Here is a 16504-nt window from a genome sequence, read left to right on the forward strand (position 1 = left end):
AAACATTTACCTCAAGTAGATACACTCCTTGGAGAGAACAATCAGGGGAGAAAGAAGGGCTGCTTATGCACAGGGAGACAGCTCAGGGGGCAGGAATGTATGGAGGGATGGACACTGGGAAGAAGTAACTATGGGGAGGAAGTGGGATGGGAGCTTTGCATTGTGGTAAACTGTGGTCAATGACATGAAGCAAAGTATATGTGAACTGCTGTATGGAAAGTGAATTTGCTCTGTAAATCTTCACCCAAATCATAATAAAAAAAGGGGGGGGGGAGAATGTCCCATCAAATTAGATATGGTTCTATCCCTAACAAAATTCCATTTACCAGCTCCTCACCTCAGATATAGTTCATATATCTTTCCATGAAGCCTTCCCTGTCCTCCATCTTTATTTCTCAATATTTCCTTGTTTATGTTTGGCCCTTTGTCTTTTCAGATAACTTTTGTAATCAACTTATCAAGTTACAAATACACACACATGGAATTTTCTTGCATTGTATGACTTATAGATGAATTTAGAGAGACTTGAAACTTTTACAAAGTGAGTCTTCCAATTATAAATATCATATCTCTCTTCATAATATTCTGGTCTTTTTAAATTTGTCTCAAAAATGTTGTGTTATTTCAGTATAGAATTCTCAGAAATTTTTTAAAAAAATTTATCCTACTTATTTACTATTTCTTTTTTGCTGCTTTTTTTTCTAATTGTTGAAGATGTTGGGTTAAGGTGTTGATTTTGGCTCTTTCTTCTTTTTTGATGTGTACATCTATTGCTATAAATTGCCCTCTGATCACTGCTTTTGCTGTGTCCCAAGATTTTGGTATGTTATGATTTCATTCTCATTTGATTTCAGGAATTTTTTATTTCTTATATTACCCAGTCGTTTTTGAGGAGGGTGTTATTCAATTTCCACGTGCTTGCTCTTTTTCCATTGGTCTTCCTATTGTTGATTTCTAATTTTATAGCGTTGTGATCTGAGAAGATGCTTTGCAGCATTTCAATGTTTTTACATTTATTGAGGCTTGCTTTGTGGCCTAAGATATAGCTCTATCCTGGAAAATGTTCCTTGTGTGCTAGAAAAAAAAAACAAACGTATATTTTGCTGTTGTTGGGTGAAGTGCTCTGTAGATGTCTATAAGGTCAAGATAATTGATTTTATTGTTTAGTTCTTCTGCATCTTTGTTGAGTTTCTTTCCACTTGTTCTATCTTTTATTGAAAATGGTGTATTAAGCTCTCCTACTGTTGATGTGGAATCATCTATTTGTCTTTTCAGTTCTATTAAGGTATGACTTATATTTTGGGGCTCTTTCATTGTGTGCGTAGATATTTATGATGGTTATGTCCTCTTGTTCAATTGATCATATAATCTTTATATAATGTCCTTCCTTGTCTCTTATGGTCATTTTTGTCTTAAAGTCTATTTTATAAGAAATTAATATTGCAACTCCTTCCCCATTTTAGTTGCCATTTGCTTGATAAATCTTTTTCAAATCTTTGATTTTTTAGTCTATTTTTGTCTTTGTGTCTGAGGTGAGTCTCTTATAGACAGCATATCAATGGGTCATGTTTTCTTATCTAGTCTGTAACTCTCCATCTCTTGAGTGGTGTATTTAATCCATTGACATTCCATGTAATTATTGACAAGTATGAATTTATTTATGTCATTTTGGTATATGGTTTTTGGTAGTGGTGTTGATTTCTTCAATCCGTATAATTTTTTTGTGCTGAGTTTATGAATTGTGTTATCTCCTTTATTGTTATTGTTTTAGTATTTGCTAAATCTTTGTACTTGTCCTCTTTTTTATTTTGATGTGAAGGTTTATCATTTTTCTTTGAGGTCACCCTGTGACTTATTATTTTCTTGCCAAGTTTAAAACAGTCTGTTCTATCTTGCAATTGCCTTGACTTCTTCACCTTTTAAAGGTTCTATTACTATACTGTATATTCCCTCTTTTTGGTTTGCAGTGGTCTTCACTTACCAATTGATGTCTCTGGTTCCCTGATTACAGTCTTCTGAGCTTATTTTACTTTGGATACTTCTAAAACTGAGTTGATTTCTGGGTTATGTCATCATGTGTATTAATCATTGGTTGCCGTTTGCTGTTGTTGGTTCTCTGTCCAAAGGACTCCTGTTAGCATCTCTTGTAAGGTTGGTCTGGTTTTAAAAAAATTCCCTTAATTTCTGCTTATCTGGAAATGTCCTAATTTTACCTTCATATTTGAGGGACAATTTTGTTGGGTTTATAATTCTTGGTTGGAAATTTTTCTCTTTCCGGGTTTTGCTAATATATATCATCCTACTGACTTCTCGCTTGCATGGTTTCTTCTGAGAAATCAGAGCTTATTCTTACCGGTTGTCCTTTGTAAATAACTTTTTGTTTTTGCCATGCTGCTTTCAGGATTGTGTCTTTGTCTTTGGTTTTGATGAGTTTGACGATGATATGTCTTGGTGATTTTCTTTTGGGGTCTATCCTGTTTTGGGTTCGTTGGACTTCCTGAATGGATATATTCTCATCTTTCATCATATCAGGGAAATTCTCCTCCAACAAATCTTGAACAATTTTCTCAATAGTTTTATTTTCTCTTCCTGTTCTGGAATTCCAATGACACTTAGATTATTCCTTGTGATGGTATCTCACATGAATCTTAGGCTTTCTTCATTTTGTTTTGATCTTTTATCTGCTTGATCCCTTACCAAAGTAGTATTGAGGTATTTGTCTTTAATATCATTGATTCTGTCTTCTATTGATTCAATTCTACTTCTTTGCCCATTCAATGTGTTATCTGTTTCTGAAATCTTAGCATTAATCTTCTGGATTTCTGTTTGTTGTATTTGTATCATTTCTAATTTTTTATTTATTTTGTCCATTTGTTCTTGTATTGTTTTCCTAAATTGTTCTAGAGTTTTGTTTGTATTTTCCTTAATTTTTTCAATGTTTTCTTTGATCTCTCAGTGTTTTCCTTAATCTATCTCTCAATCTGTTGAAGATACCTTTAGTAGTTCAGTTTGTGTATCAACTTGGCTGGGCCTGGTTGAGTGGCTGGGCAGCAGGATGTAGTATTCCCCATGATGAGACTGGTAATCAACTCCATGGTAGAATCTACTGGGAGCAGCTGAGTAGCTGCCTTAGGGAATGTGGTCTGCTTCCTGTATATAAGCAGAAGCCTTGGGGGAATGGTCTCTAGTTTATAGCACACTTGGACCGTGCATGTAGCCATGTCGTTGTTCAGCAGCCTGCCATGCTCTGCCAACCTTAGGACTTGCAATGGACTTAAATTAATGGCCTACCCTGTGGTTTGGTAACATTGAGACTAGGCTAATTTATTTGTTGACCTTGGGCTTGTTAGCCTCAGCAGCCAGTAGCTGCCTGAGTGAAGAAATACCTCTAGCTTCAGTGGGCCAGGAGCAAGAGGCAGAGCTGAAGCCCAAGGTCGAGGGGCTTTCACCCAGCCCCTAGAGCCTGGCACTTGGAACTCGGGCTTCTAGCCTCCCGAACTATAAGAGAATAAACTCCTGTTTGAAAAGGCCAGCCCATTTGTGGTATATTTCTATTAGAGTGGCACTAAACAACAAAAACAATACCCAAATATAATTATTTTTAATTTCTTATCAGGCAGTTCCACTGCAGCTTCTTCCTCGGGGATGTTTTCTGGGTTTATCCTGGTCTCTTGTTTCTACTACTTTGTCTTGCTTTTTTGTGTGGACTCTGATGGTCTTTTGTCTCCAAGACATTGTGGTGGTATTGTATTTATGTTTAATTTGTGGTTGTATGTTGGTGTGTTTCACACAAGATTCTTTCCCCCTTTATTTTGTTTTGATATATCTGTTTGAGCAGGGTACTGTGCTCCTTTGTTGCTAGTTGTTTCTAGCTGCTAAGTAGGCACTCCCATCTGTCTCCTGGTGGGTGTGACAGAGAATGAGAGTGTGTGCACAGATCTCTGTTAGCTGTTTGTAAAGAGTTGTTGAGAATGAGTTGAGCTGGTATTGGCTGCCATCTATTGCTGGTCAGTTGGTGCAAAAGCAAGTGGTGACCCTTTCTTAGAGAGTGGCGCTGTAGGAGGTGAAGGTATAGTAGGGTTGTATGTGAATGGTTGCTGTCTCTCACTCAGTTAGACAAAAATAAGTAAATAAATAAACCACCAAAATAAATAAATAAAAACAAGAGAACAAAAAATTCAAACCACATAAACAAACAGGAACAATCACACACAAAAAAGAAATGTAGTAAATGAGAAGGAAGATTTTCAAAATATATTTTAAAAGCATAAAAGAAAGACAATGCAAAAAGGAGAAAAAAACATAGTATCTGGGGAAGGAGGAATGAAAGAAAAGTGCAAGACTGAAAGAATAGTAAAGAAAAAGTGGGAAAACTGCAAAAGGGAAAACAAAGGATGGAAAGAGCCAAAGAAAGAAAAAAAGAAGGGAACCAGGAAAAGGGAAGAGGGGAGGGAAAAAAAAAAAAAAAACCCATAAAACAAGAACCAGCAACAGGAAAGAGAAAATAAGGGGGAAAAAAAAAGAAAAAAAAAAAGGGCATATGAAAAGAATAATTTAAAAACAAAACTGTGGGGACTGGGGGGGGGGGCAGGGCACAGCATCCAGGCTCTGTCAGGGCACAGACTAGGATATAATTCCTTCTGGTCAAGAAGGTAGGTGGAGACAGGGGATGCCTATACCTCTGTTCACCAAGAGGATGTGGAGTATAAGAGTAACAAGGGGAATACTGCACCTTTCTTGGTGTCAGTCTCCAATGTGGTTACCCGTGCTATCCTCAGCAAGTGGAACTCATTCTTAGGTCATTGTACAGGTGCCACTAGCATATATTCAGAATGGCCATGTCTGCTTCTTGCATATATTCAAATTGGTTGTGCCCTTGGGACAGACACTGGTAGTCCACAGGTTCATTAGTCTCCTTCTCCACTGTTTTCCTTTCTGGTTGTCAGGCACCAATGCAGTCCTTGCTCATGCAGTTCTTGGTGAGCAGAGCCTGTTCTTAGGTTGCTATCAGGAAATATTTAAAATGGTTGTGCCCTTAGGACAGCTGGCAGTCCACTGTTCCATTTGTCTCCCTACTCACTGTTTCATTCAGGTTCTTCTACTAGTTAGTATTTAATCCACATCTTTATCCTTCCTGTGGTGGTTAAGTTTGTGTGTCAACTTGGCTGGGCTTGGATGAGTGGCTGGGCAGCTGGTGCTAGTTATTCCCCATGATGAGACTGGCAATCAACTCTGTGGTGGAATCTACCACAAGGAGTTGAGTAGCTGCTTTAAGGATGTGGTCTACTTTCTGTATATAAACAGCAACTTAGGAAATGGTCTCTAGCTTCAGGCATGCTTGAACCCTGGCTGTAGCCGAGTCATTGTTCAGCAGCCTGCCATGCTCTGCTGACCTTGGGACATTCACTGGACTTAAATTAATGGCCTGCCATGTGGTTTGATAACATTGGGACTGTCCCTTATTACTTGTCAACCTTGGGCTTGTCAGCCTCAGCAGCCAGCACCTGAGTGAAGAAAAGCCTTTAGCTTCAGGGGCCAGGAGCAGGAGGCAGAGCTGAAGCCCAAGGTTGAGGGGCTTTAACCCAGCGCCTAGACCTGGCACTTTGAACTCAGACTTAAAGCCTCCAAATTGTAAGAATAAACTCCTGTTTGTTAAGGCCATCCCATTTGTGGTATATTCTTGCCAAAGTGGAAGTAGATAACCAGAACACTTCCCTTCAAAGCTCAGGGTTCCAGGATCATCTTCTGTATTGTTTCAATTAGTTTCTCATTGCTTTGTTGCAGAGAGTCTGTGTAGCTTGTCGGCCTATTCTGCCATCTTGCTGGAACTCTCCCTAATTATTTACTATTTCTTGATGCAATTGTAAATAAGTGTAAGATTTCATTTTCTCTTTTTTGCAGATATATAGAAATACAGTTAATTTTCTATATTGGCCTTATTTCCAGAAACCATGTTTGGTTTTATTAATTGGTTTATTAATTTTGAGGTGGTTTGTAGATTCTTTTGATTAAACACATATAAAATCACTTCACTTATGTAGAATGATAGCTTCATTTCTTATTTTCCAATCGTTTGGAAAGCTTTTATTTCTTGCATTAATGTACCTTTTATGTTTTGCAGCCCCACTAAACTGCCCAAAGTTCTGTTGGTCTCTCTTTTCCCAAAAGGCATCCCTTTTCTCAGGAAACAACCCTCTTCCCAGGCACAGTCCTTATTCAGAGTGCACAGTGCCTCCAATAAAAGGAGACTGCTGATTCTCTGAGATGCTCCTTCCCTCTTCAGAACCTTAGCCCCCACACGTTCCACATTGCCTAAACAGTCCTCTCATGCCTATGTTGTTGTTGTGTGCTGTGGGGTCGGCCCTGACTCATAGCGACCCCTCCTTGGGTTCCCCAGGCAGTATCACTACGGAAGTAGATTGCCCAACCTTCCTTCCAAGGAGTGGCTGGTGGGTTTGAACCACCAGCCTTCTAGTTAGCAGCCAAGTGCCTTAGGCACTATACTACCAGAGCTCCTTCTCATGCCTATAAGCAGATGATTTTGAGGTTTCATTTGATTTACTAGTTGTTCTTAATCTTTGATCTACCACAAATATCTCCTCTATCTTACTTGGAAGCAGAAGCACCATAATAGGTTTTTAACAGATACTTTTAAATATCCTTTTGATTTCAACCTATGGAGATAAAATATCGGTAATAAAGCAAACTCTGGAGGTTTGTTTTTTTTTTTTTTTAAGTTTCTGCCTGGAGGACAATCCTAAGTTTATTCCTACAACTGAGAAAACTACTAAAGTAATGAGCTGGCTGAGGGAGTCAGGTTAACTGTAGGCAGATCTAAAGGGAGAGGGCAGACCAGGACACTGGAATTTATCTGAACTCTTGAAGAACAAAATATTGTCCCTGAATGAACTTTTGACCACTTCCTTGTCTGATCAAGACATATATGGAGACAATTTAGGCAGATGAAAAGAGCTCGTCACCTCTGGAAATGGAAAACTACCTAGTGTTCTGACTTCATGGTAATGTTTCCTGCTTACTATGGAATGTAACATGGACAACATAACATGAGCAAAGACATCCAGAGGTCTATCCAAAGCCAATGTGAGAGCAGTCTGTTATTACACAATTTGCTAGAATTAATTTTTTTGATCTGATAGACAAGCAAGACTCTTCTCTCAAAATTCCATGCACTTCAGTCCTAGTCTTGAACACCCTTCCCAAATAGAAGACTACTATTATTTGGTTGAGGAGCCCTGATAGCACAGTGGTTAAAGCACTGGCTGCTAACAGAAAGATCAGGGATTATTCCACTTCCATAAAGATTACCTCCCTGCCCCCAGAAACCAAACCCATTGACATTTTCCATAAAGATTACAGCCCTGGAAATCTTATAGGGCAGATCTACTCTGTCCTATAGGTTCACCATGAGTTGGAATGTTGGAATGGACTTCACAGCAAGGTTTTTTTTTTTTTTTTCCTTGGTTCCTTAATTAAGCATATACAAGTTGCTGAAATATTTCTACCCAAAGCAGACATGTTACCTGGCTTTAAATGGTGAATGTCTATTTTGAGCTACTTGCCACAAGCAATATATGGCTCCACAGAGTGTCATAACTCCATTTATATGTTAGGGCTTTTTAGTCATAGGTTGAACCCCTGCATAAGTGATAAAATGGTTTTTCTTAGAATGTAACTCTGCTACAGCATATTCAGTGTTTTCAACTGGCAGAGGGCAAAAGGAATGGATGCAAATCATGGCTTCTGTGCAACAAGCAGCAATTTCTTCTTCACATAAACGTCTCTTGGGTATCCCACCTCCAACAAACAGCTTTTCTTCTTTGCAAACACAGCTGTGGAACTGGAACCAGTTGCAGACACAGCACTGATCACCCATCTGGGACTTAATTTGGAGGGACACTTAAAGGGTATCAGATTGTGGCCTGGGCATTTTTTGGTGAGGATGGTAGGGAAAAGAAAGAATGAAGGCTGTGGAAAGAAAAGGACGAGCTGTGAATTGCTTATTGAAGTTCTGTGGGGCAACGAGGAAATATTTGTTCACCTTCATCCTAGGGGTTCTTTTATAGCTCTCTAAATTCTGCTATTTGTTCCCATGTTAAATCTTGTGTAAGATTTTCCTCCCAGTAAAAGGACCACCATGGAAAATGATTCATATTCATAGAGTCAACTCTGATGAAAATAATCCCTAGGGCTTTAGTGCACTGCGTCATAAATTAAAATGCTATGGGCATTCAGAGTTTGGGCCTGTCTATCTCCAGGGATGCCATTAATGGCTTATGCATATTAGGCTATTTTCCAAATTCTGCTCTTTTATTCTGGTAAGTAAATTAAGGGGTCTAGTTGTGATACATCTGGAAGCTTTAAAAGCTGGGAAAAATTCTCATCTGGATGGAATAGTTTAAGTGTGATACTGCTTGAATTTGGGGCCGAGGGCTATAGGACCTTTCTGGGCCATTTCAATACTTGAATTTTATAATACTATGAATATCTAACCAACAATCCCCCCAGGGATAGATTTCAAAATTGGACATGATGTGAAAAAATTCAATTAATTTTTTTTTTTTTTTCTCAATGTAGTAGAAAAGCCCTGAGCTGGGATTTTTTAAAATGTGGCTTCTTCTCCCAGCTCTGCCCCTAATTAGGTATGTGACTTTGGGAAGCTACTTAACCTTCCTGACCTCAGTTTTATTACCTGTAAATGAGGGTGTTGGACTCACTTGATAAGACCCCATGCGCATTTGAATCCCTCCTCAAAAGTCCTTAATTCTTTGTTTTTCCATTTGTCTACTCCCCTCCATGCTTCCTTCTGACTTCTCAGTCCTCATTCCAATTCATTCCTTGATCCCACCTTTGCTAGCTAGATGTGTGACCTTCCTTCTAGTTGTTTTTAAGTGCTACCGGGTGAGTTTTTGACTCATAGTGACCTCATGTGACAGCAAGTAACTTAACAATTCTGTATCAGAGCTTTCATCTCTGAAAAAAAGAAGGTAATAATATTGCTTGCTTCCTGGAGTAGTTGTGAGAATTAAATGATTAATACATGTAAAACATTAAGCTCAGCACAATAAACAAATACCGAAAACAAAAAAACCTAATGCACTGCTGTTGAGTCAGATCCAATTCATAGTGACCCTTCCTTGGGTTTCCAAGGTGGTATCACTACAGAGGTAGATTGCTCAACCTTCCTTCTGAGGAGTGGCTGGTGGGTTTGAACCACCAGCCTTTTGGTTAGCAGTCAAATGCCTGAGGCACTAGGCCACCAGAGCTCATTATTTTCCACATATGAATTTTATTTAATTAAGAGAAGGTGCTCTGGTGACACAGTGGGTAAGGCATTTGGCTGCTAACCAGAAGGTTTGCGATTCAAACCCACCAGTTACTCTGCAGGAGGAAGATGAGGCAATCTATTTCTGTAACGATTTACAGCCTAAAATCTAATGGGGGTGGCTATGAGTCAGAATCTACTCATTGGTAGTGAGTTAGGTTTGGTTTAAGAGTATAGTTGATGCCCTTTATTCCTAGATATATTGGAGGCATTTTTATTGAGAGTGGCTCTGTTGTTGTTGTTATTTGCCATCGCGTCGACCCTGGCTTAGTCGACCCCAACTCATAGCGACCCCTCCTTGGGTTTCCGAGGCAGTATCACTACGGAAGTAGGATTGCCCAACCTTCCTTCCAAGGAGTGGCTGGTGGGTTTGAACCGCCAGCCTTCTGGTTAGCAATCAAGTGCCTTAGGCACTATGCTACCAGAGCTCTTGAGAGTGGCTCTATATTTATTTATTTATTTTAGAGAAGGAGATTTAGAAAATTGTTGTGGTGTAAGTATATACAATCAAAAGCCCAGTACTCTTAATTATACAGTTTGATGAGTTTTTGTCAAACATATTCACATATGTATCCAATGCCCCAATAAAGATATAAACACCAATCCTAGAAAACTCCTTCCTGCCCCTTTCCAGTCAATTGCTCTCCTCCCCCAGTGGCAACTATTATTTTAATTCCTATTACCATAGATAAATTTTGCCTGTTCTCAAACTTTGTATAAATAGAATTACACATAGGTACTCTTTCATATTTGGCTTTTTTCATGCAGCATATTATACTTGACATTAATCCCTGGTTTTGCATGTATCAATAACTTGTTCCTTTTTAGTGCTAAAGAGTTAGTATTCCATTGTGTGAATATAATGCAGTTTGCTTATCCATTTTCCTGTGGATGAACATTTGGGATGTTTCCTTTTTTGCTATTATGAATAAAACAACAATCAACATAGGGAATGACTGTTAAGTGAATTTTTTTTTTTCCTGAGCTTTTAAAGTTTTCTGTCATGTAATTATATTTTCTACAAAATGAAAGATTTAAAATTTAATCACTAGGTCTGCTCAAGTCTTCCCTCTTTTATAATGAATCCAGTCCCTTCCCCTCTGTTACTATCTTTCTCTTTTGTGAACTGTTTTTGCACATGCCCACACACAGACATAAGCATTTTACACAGCTCTGTCAGATGTGGCTTGTCTCTGGACCCCATTTTGTTGTTCTCATTTATTTCTTATGAATTACACTTAACTCCCTATTTCTTGGTACTCTTACATTTCTTTATCACCTCCCATAATGTGAAATACATTGCTGGACATCTAGAGATAGTCAACAAATTTATATTTTGTGATGATTGTTTAGGTCATTCTTGGCCATTTTCATGAGAAATGGTTAATTTTGTACAAACAGGAAAGAAACAAGGGCCAGGAGATGTTAGATGAACTTTTCCAAATCAAAGCCAGGACTGCAACTCCCAGTCCAGTGCTTCTGAGGCCCATATGCAGAGTTAATTCTAAAAAGCATTGATTGGAATTTTTGTTGCATATCTTTTCCTTCCCACTTCAGAGCACAGTTCTGATAAAATCTGCCTCACTGTAAGTATCATAAGTAGTTCCTGTGCACAACTGGAGTGTGCTATTGGGGAATATCTATAAAATCACCATTCAGATGATGTTCTCTTAATGGGATGTAGATGGAAACTCAGCCCATTGATACAGGCCAGATAGGGACTTCCAGTCCCTAGATGCTATGTGATCATACATGCACACACTCATACACATCCTTCTGCAGTTCCAAGGGGAGTGATGAAAAAATTGACTACTGGATTGAAAAACAGGAATAACTATGATTTTGTATAGTTCATTTATGGTAACTGTCAGCTCTGGTTGATGAGTAGTGACAATTGGAAGACTTATTCACTCAAAGAGTAGTTTTTTTCCCTTGAGAATATTTCTGAGCAATCATGAAATTGTTGACTTAGATGACCTGGACCTGTATATTATCATCATACTTTATTCCACATTTATTCTTCATTCACATATTTGATAATAATGAAAGCTTACAGAAGAATATCTAAAGTAATTCAATAGCAAATATTTCCTGAATATCTTTAGTTAATGGTAATGAATAGCTAAAATACATAGCTGTGTATTATTTTCAAAATATTATAAATCCAATAACAGTTTCTCAAAGTTTTATTAACTGTTACAGTACTTAATTTAATTTTCCAGTGTTTCATTTTAGAAAGAAATTTTATAAATTATTCAAGATGTCAAGTAACCATAAAAAATTAGAATTTTATTCTCTATTTTTTCACTGAAATGTATATAGTAATTTAGTATTACTGAATATCAACTAACAGTGTTGATTTTATTATAGAAATACTACCTGTTTATTATAGAAAATTAGAAAATAAATATTAACAAATAGAAAAAAGTATTCTATGATCTAGAATTTCTGTAGGAAATTATATGTATGTATAAATTTATCTATATAGAAGGAAACATGCAAAGGTAAACACTAATATATTTGTGTACATGGATATAAGTATATATGTATGTATAATGCATAATATCTATATCTATACATAGATCCCACTGCCATCGAGTCAGTCCCAACTCATAGCTACCCGCATTGGGTTTCCAAGGCTATAAATCTTTCTGGAACTAGATTGCTTCATCTTCCTCCTGCAGAGTAGCTAGTGGGCTTGAACCTCTGACCTTCTGGTTACCAGTCAAATGCTTTACCCACTATACCCACAGAGCACTCTTTCCCTCTCTCTCTCTCTCCCCCTCCCCCACTCTTCCTATCTCCCTCTCTTTTCCTCTCCCTCCCTCTCTCCCTCTCTCTTTCTCTCTCTCTCTCTCTCTCTCTCTCTCTGTCTCTCTCTCTCTCTCTAAAAGGCCAAAAGCCAGGAGGTTTGACCAACCAGAGGCACCTCAGAGGAAAGATTTGGTGATTTACTTCAGAAAAATTAGCCATTAAAAATGGAGCACAGTTCTATTCTGCCACACAAGGGGTTGCCATGAGTTGGAATCATTCCACAACAACTATTTTTTTCTATATACAAAAGTAAAATAAACTGAGCATACAATTTTCTTCTGGTTTTCCACTTAGCAATATATTGTAAACACATTTATCTGTCAATAAGTATTGTATCACTGTTTTTTTTTTCTGTATTTTGAAATTTTTATTGTAGTTTGGGTGAAAGTTTACACAGCAAATTAGTTTTCAGTTCAACAATTTCAATTCATATTTTGTTTCATGACTTTAGGTGCAATCCCTCAATCTAACAGCATTCTTCCCGCTTCCTCCCTGGATTCCCTGTTTCCATTCATCCTTCTTTCCTGCCCCTTCCTGCTTTCTGACCTTTGTTTTTGGGCAAATGCTGCCCTTTTGGTCTCATATAGTATGTACTGAGAAGTATGTTCCTCATGGAAGTTATTATTCACTTTAAAGGCCTGTTTCTTATTTGGCTGAAAGGTGATCCCAGTGGTGGGTTCAGTTTCAGACTTGAAGGATGTCTAAGGGCCATATTTTTTGGGGTTCCACCAATCTCTATCAGACCAGACAGGTCTTTTTTCTCTTTTTAAAAACTTTTTAATTGTGACTGCAGCGAAAATTTACAGAGCAAAAAATTTTTTTCCCATTAAACAATTCATGCACATTTTGTTTTATTGCATTGATTGCAATAGCACAATGTAACGCCACTATTCCCACTGCTTCCCTGTGTTTACTGCTTCCATTCATCCTTCCTTATTACCCCTTCCTGCCTTCTGAGCTTTATTCCTTGGCAAATGCTGCTTTTTTGATCTCATATGGCTGATTGTTCTAAGGAACGCATGCCTTAGTATTATTGTTCACCTTATAGACTTATCTATTTGGCTGAAAGTTGAGCTACTGGAATGAGTTCAGTTCCAGACTTGAAGGGTGTGTAAGACTTATAGTCTAGGTGATTCCACCAGTCTCTGTCAGACCAGGAAACCTGGTCGTTTTTATTATTTTGAGTTTTGTTCCACATTTTTCTCCCACTCTATCCAAGACCTTCTACTGGGGTCCCTTTCAGAGTGGGCAGCAGTGGTAGCCAGATACCATCTAGTTCTTCTGGTCTCGGGATCATGGAAGCTGTGGTTTGTGTCATCGATTAGTCTTTTGGACTAATTGTTTCCTTGTATCTTTGATATTCTTTGCTCACATTTGTTCTGAATAGGGAGAGACCATTAGTTACATCTTACATGGATTTTGCAAGATTTTTTAAGACCCCCTACTCACCAAAGTAGGATATAGAACATTGTTTTTGTGGACTATGTTATGCCAATTGACCTAGATGTCCTCTGAGACTATGGTCCTAAATTCTCAAGTTCAGTGATTCATTCACTCAAGGTGTTTGGTTATGGCTAAGAAGTTTTCAGAACTTGCCCCCTGTATGCTCTACCATATCCTTGGATATATTTGCAGCCCATACAAATACATATATACAAATATCCTCTGCCAAAAAATATATAATTGTGGGTATACTACAATTCACCTTCCCACATTGTTCAGCTTTCATGTCTACCTATATATCTACTCTTATATATTATTTGTTATTACTGTTGCTGCAGGATCGTGTATGTAATAGTATTTCCCTTTATTGTCTTTTACTCTTGTATACCTACCAGTGCCCTCGGTGCCTTAGTCTTGCTGTGCTGCCCTCCCCCTTATTGCATATTGGCTTTCCCTTCACCCCAAGTTAATACATGTCCATTCTCTAGTTAGTGACTCATCCACCCTTCCCCTTCCATTCCTGGTAACCTCAAAGAAAGTCTCTTTATATATGTAATTCTTTTCTTGACATTTTATAATAGTGGTCTCAAACAATATTTATCCTTTTCATTCAGCATAATGTCCTCCAGGTTCATCCATGTTATGAGGTGTTTCAAGGATTTTTCATTATTCTTTAATATTGCATAGTATTCCATTGTATGTTTGTACCATGGTTTGTTTATGCATTCTACCACTGATGGGCACTTAAATTGTTTCCAACCTTTTGCTATTATGGAAAAATGCACTGAACATGGGTGTCCATATATCTCTTCTTGTCACAGTTCTTATTTCTTTAGGATATATACCTAGTAGTGGGGTTACTGGATCATATGGTACTTCTATTTCCAACATTTAAGGAAGCATCTGATGTTTTCCACAGTGGTTGCACCATTTTACAGTCCCACCAGCAATAAAAGAGAGTTCCAATATTGGATCACTGTTAATAACAGAATGGAATTTCATTCTAACAATGCCCTATATGTATATACAATCCTTTTTTGGTAGAACTATTAGACTGTTTAGTTTTTCATTACGGAAAAATACATTTTGTGAGTTCACTTCCAGACAAGATAAAATAAGAGGGATCAGATTTACCCTCCCACTTGAAACAAGTAAGAAACCAGACAAAATATATGAAATCATGGCTTTCAGGATATTGAACATCAGATAATGAAGAAAAGCAATTTCTTAGAGATGGAAAATAAGCAGGGTAAGCCCTATGAATGTCCCCAGAATATTATTTTGAGAGGATTTCTAGGACACAACACTGGGAGGGGAAACTCAGACAGAGGCCAGCAGACGGCCTGAGCTGAGGAGATTAAGCTGAGAGTGCAAGGAAACCAGATGGCTAGAAATCGTGGAGCAGAGTACAGAAAAGGAATGAGTGGAACAGAGAGAGGACACTGGAGATTTGCCGAGGTTTCCCCCTCCAGTGTTCAGGGGAGCACTGACCAGAACATGCATATGTGGAAACTACCCAACTCTAAGAAAGACCACATAAAAGAATTAGAGGAAACAATAGCTGGCACTCACATAAGGCCAGAAATTATAGTACTTGTTCCCTGCAACTACACTAGAAAATCATAATTCACAAAGCATTGGGTCTTGCCTCAGCAGTGGAGGATAATAAGCCTTAGACTAAACATTACTCTAGTTTCACTTAGCAAATCTTGAATGCAAGATCTGAAAAGATCAAACTGTCTAAATAACTGAATTACATCACAGAACAAAGCTCGAGAATATTCACAGGAAGATAGAAATATCTCACACCAAACAAGATCACAATGTCTAACACCCAACTGAAATTTGCCAAGTGTGCAAAGAAGCAGGAAAAAACGTACGGCAGTGAATAATATTCTAATTGGCATTTTAAGGATATCTTTATTCCACCATTCACAATTGACTGGGAGCAGGTGAGAGAATGTCCTTCAGCTGCCAGTCATCTAAAGCTTCAGTGGCCTGACTTTTCACAATAAGCTGAACCAACCAAATACTGATTTTCTTAATTCAAACTAAGAAACAGAAAGAAGGTGCCAGTCAGTGGTGGATGATTGAGCTGAAAGGTCATATAAAGTTAAGTATGGAATCTGTCCACCCTCTGTATATCTTGCAGGCATGAAAGAGCCAAGACTCTGAGAAAGAATGACAGAAACCCACAGAGCAAAGCAAGGAGGTCAGGAGAGGGAGAGAGAGGGATGAAAGATTGTTTGCTGCAAATTGCCTAAGCTCCTGAATCCTGGTTATTCAGCTTCTTTTGGATTTCCATGGACACCCATGATCTCAACTGGGGTTGTTTGGCAAATGTCTGGGGATAATTTTGGTTGTAACAACTGGTATGGGTTCAGTGCTATTAGTATCTAGTGAGCAGAGCCCAGGAATGCTGTTAAACCTCCTACAAGCCACAAGACAGCTCCCATAACAAAGAACTACCCAGTCCAAAATGTCAATAATGTGAAGGTTAAGAAATATTGCCTTATGCCAACCTCTGTTGAATTAGTTTGGATGAGTTTCTACTCTTTGTAACTAAGAAATTCTGCATGAAACATTGCTGTGGCTAAGTTCTTGCACACATCCCTAATTATCTTCTGAGGTTAAATTACTAAAACCAGACTAATGGCATTGGAGTGGTGGCAGAGTCAAAGGACATGCATATTATTATTAAAAGTTTAGATGTACACTGCCAAATTAGTGTAGCATTTTTAACAAACTACTCAAGTCTACAAAAGACTGAGTCTTTGGTAAGACTATCTCTTGGAACAATATCTTACCAGCTTTAGCATACATTTTTGTCTTGGGAATAGGAAGGAACAGAAAGGTTGACTTACCTAAGATGAGCCATATCTCTGCACTAACTGGCATCCATAT

This window comes from Orycteropus afer, unplaced genomic scaffold (assembly GCF_000298275.1).
Source record: "Orycteropus afer afer isolate SDZICR_OR568_19922 unplaced genomic scaffold, OryAfe1.0 scaffold00028, whole genome shotgun sequence".
Taxonomy (NCBI): Eukaryota; Metazoa; Chordata; class Mammalia; order Tubulidentata; family Orycteropodidae; genus Orycteropus; species Orycteropus afer.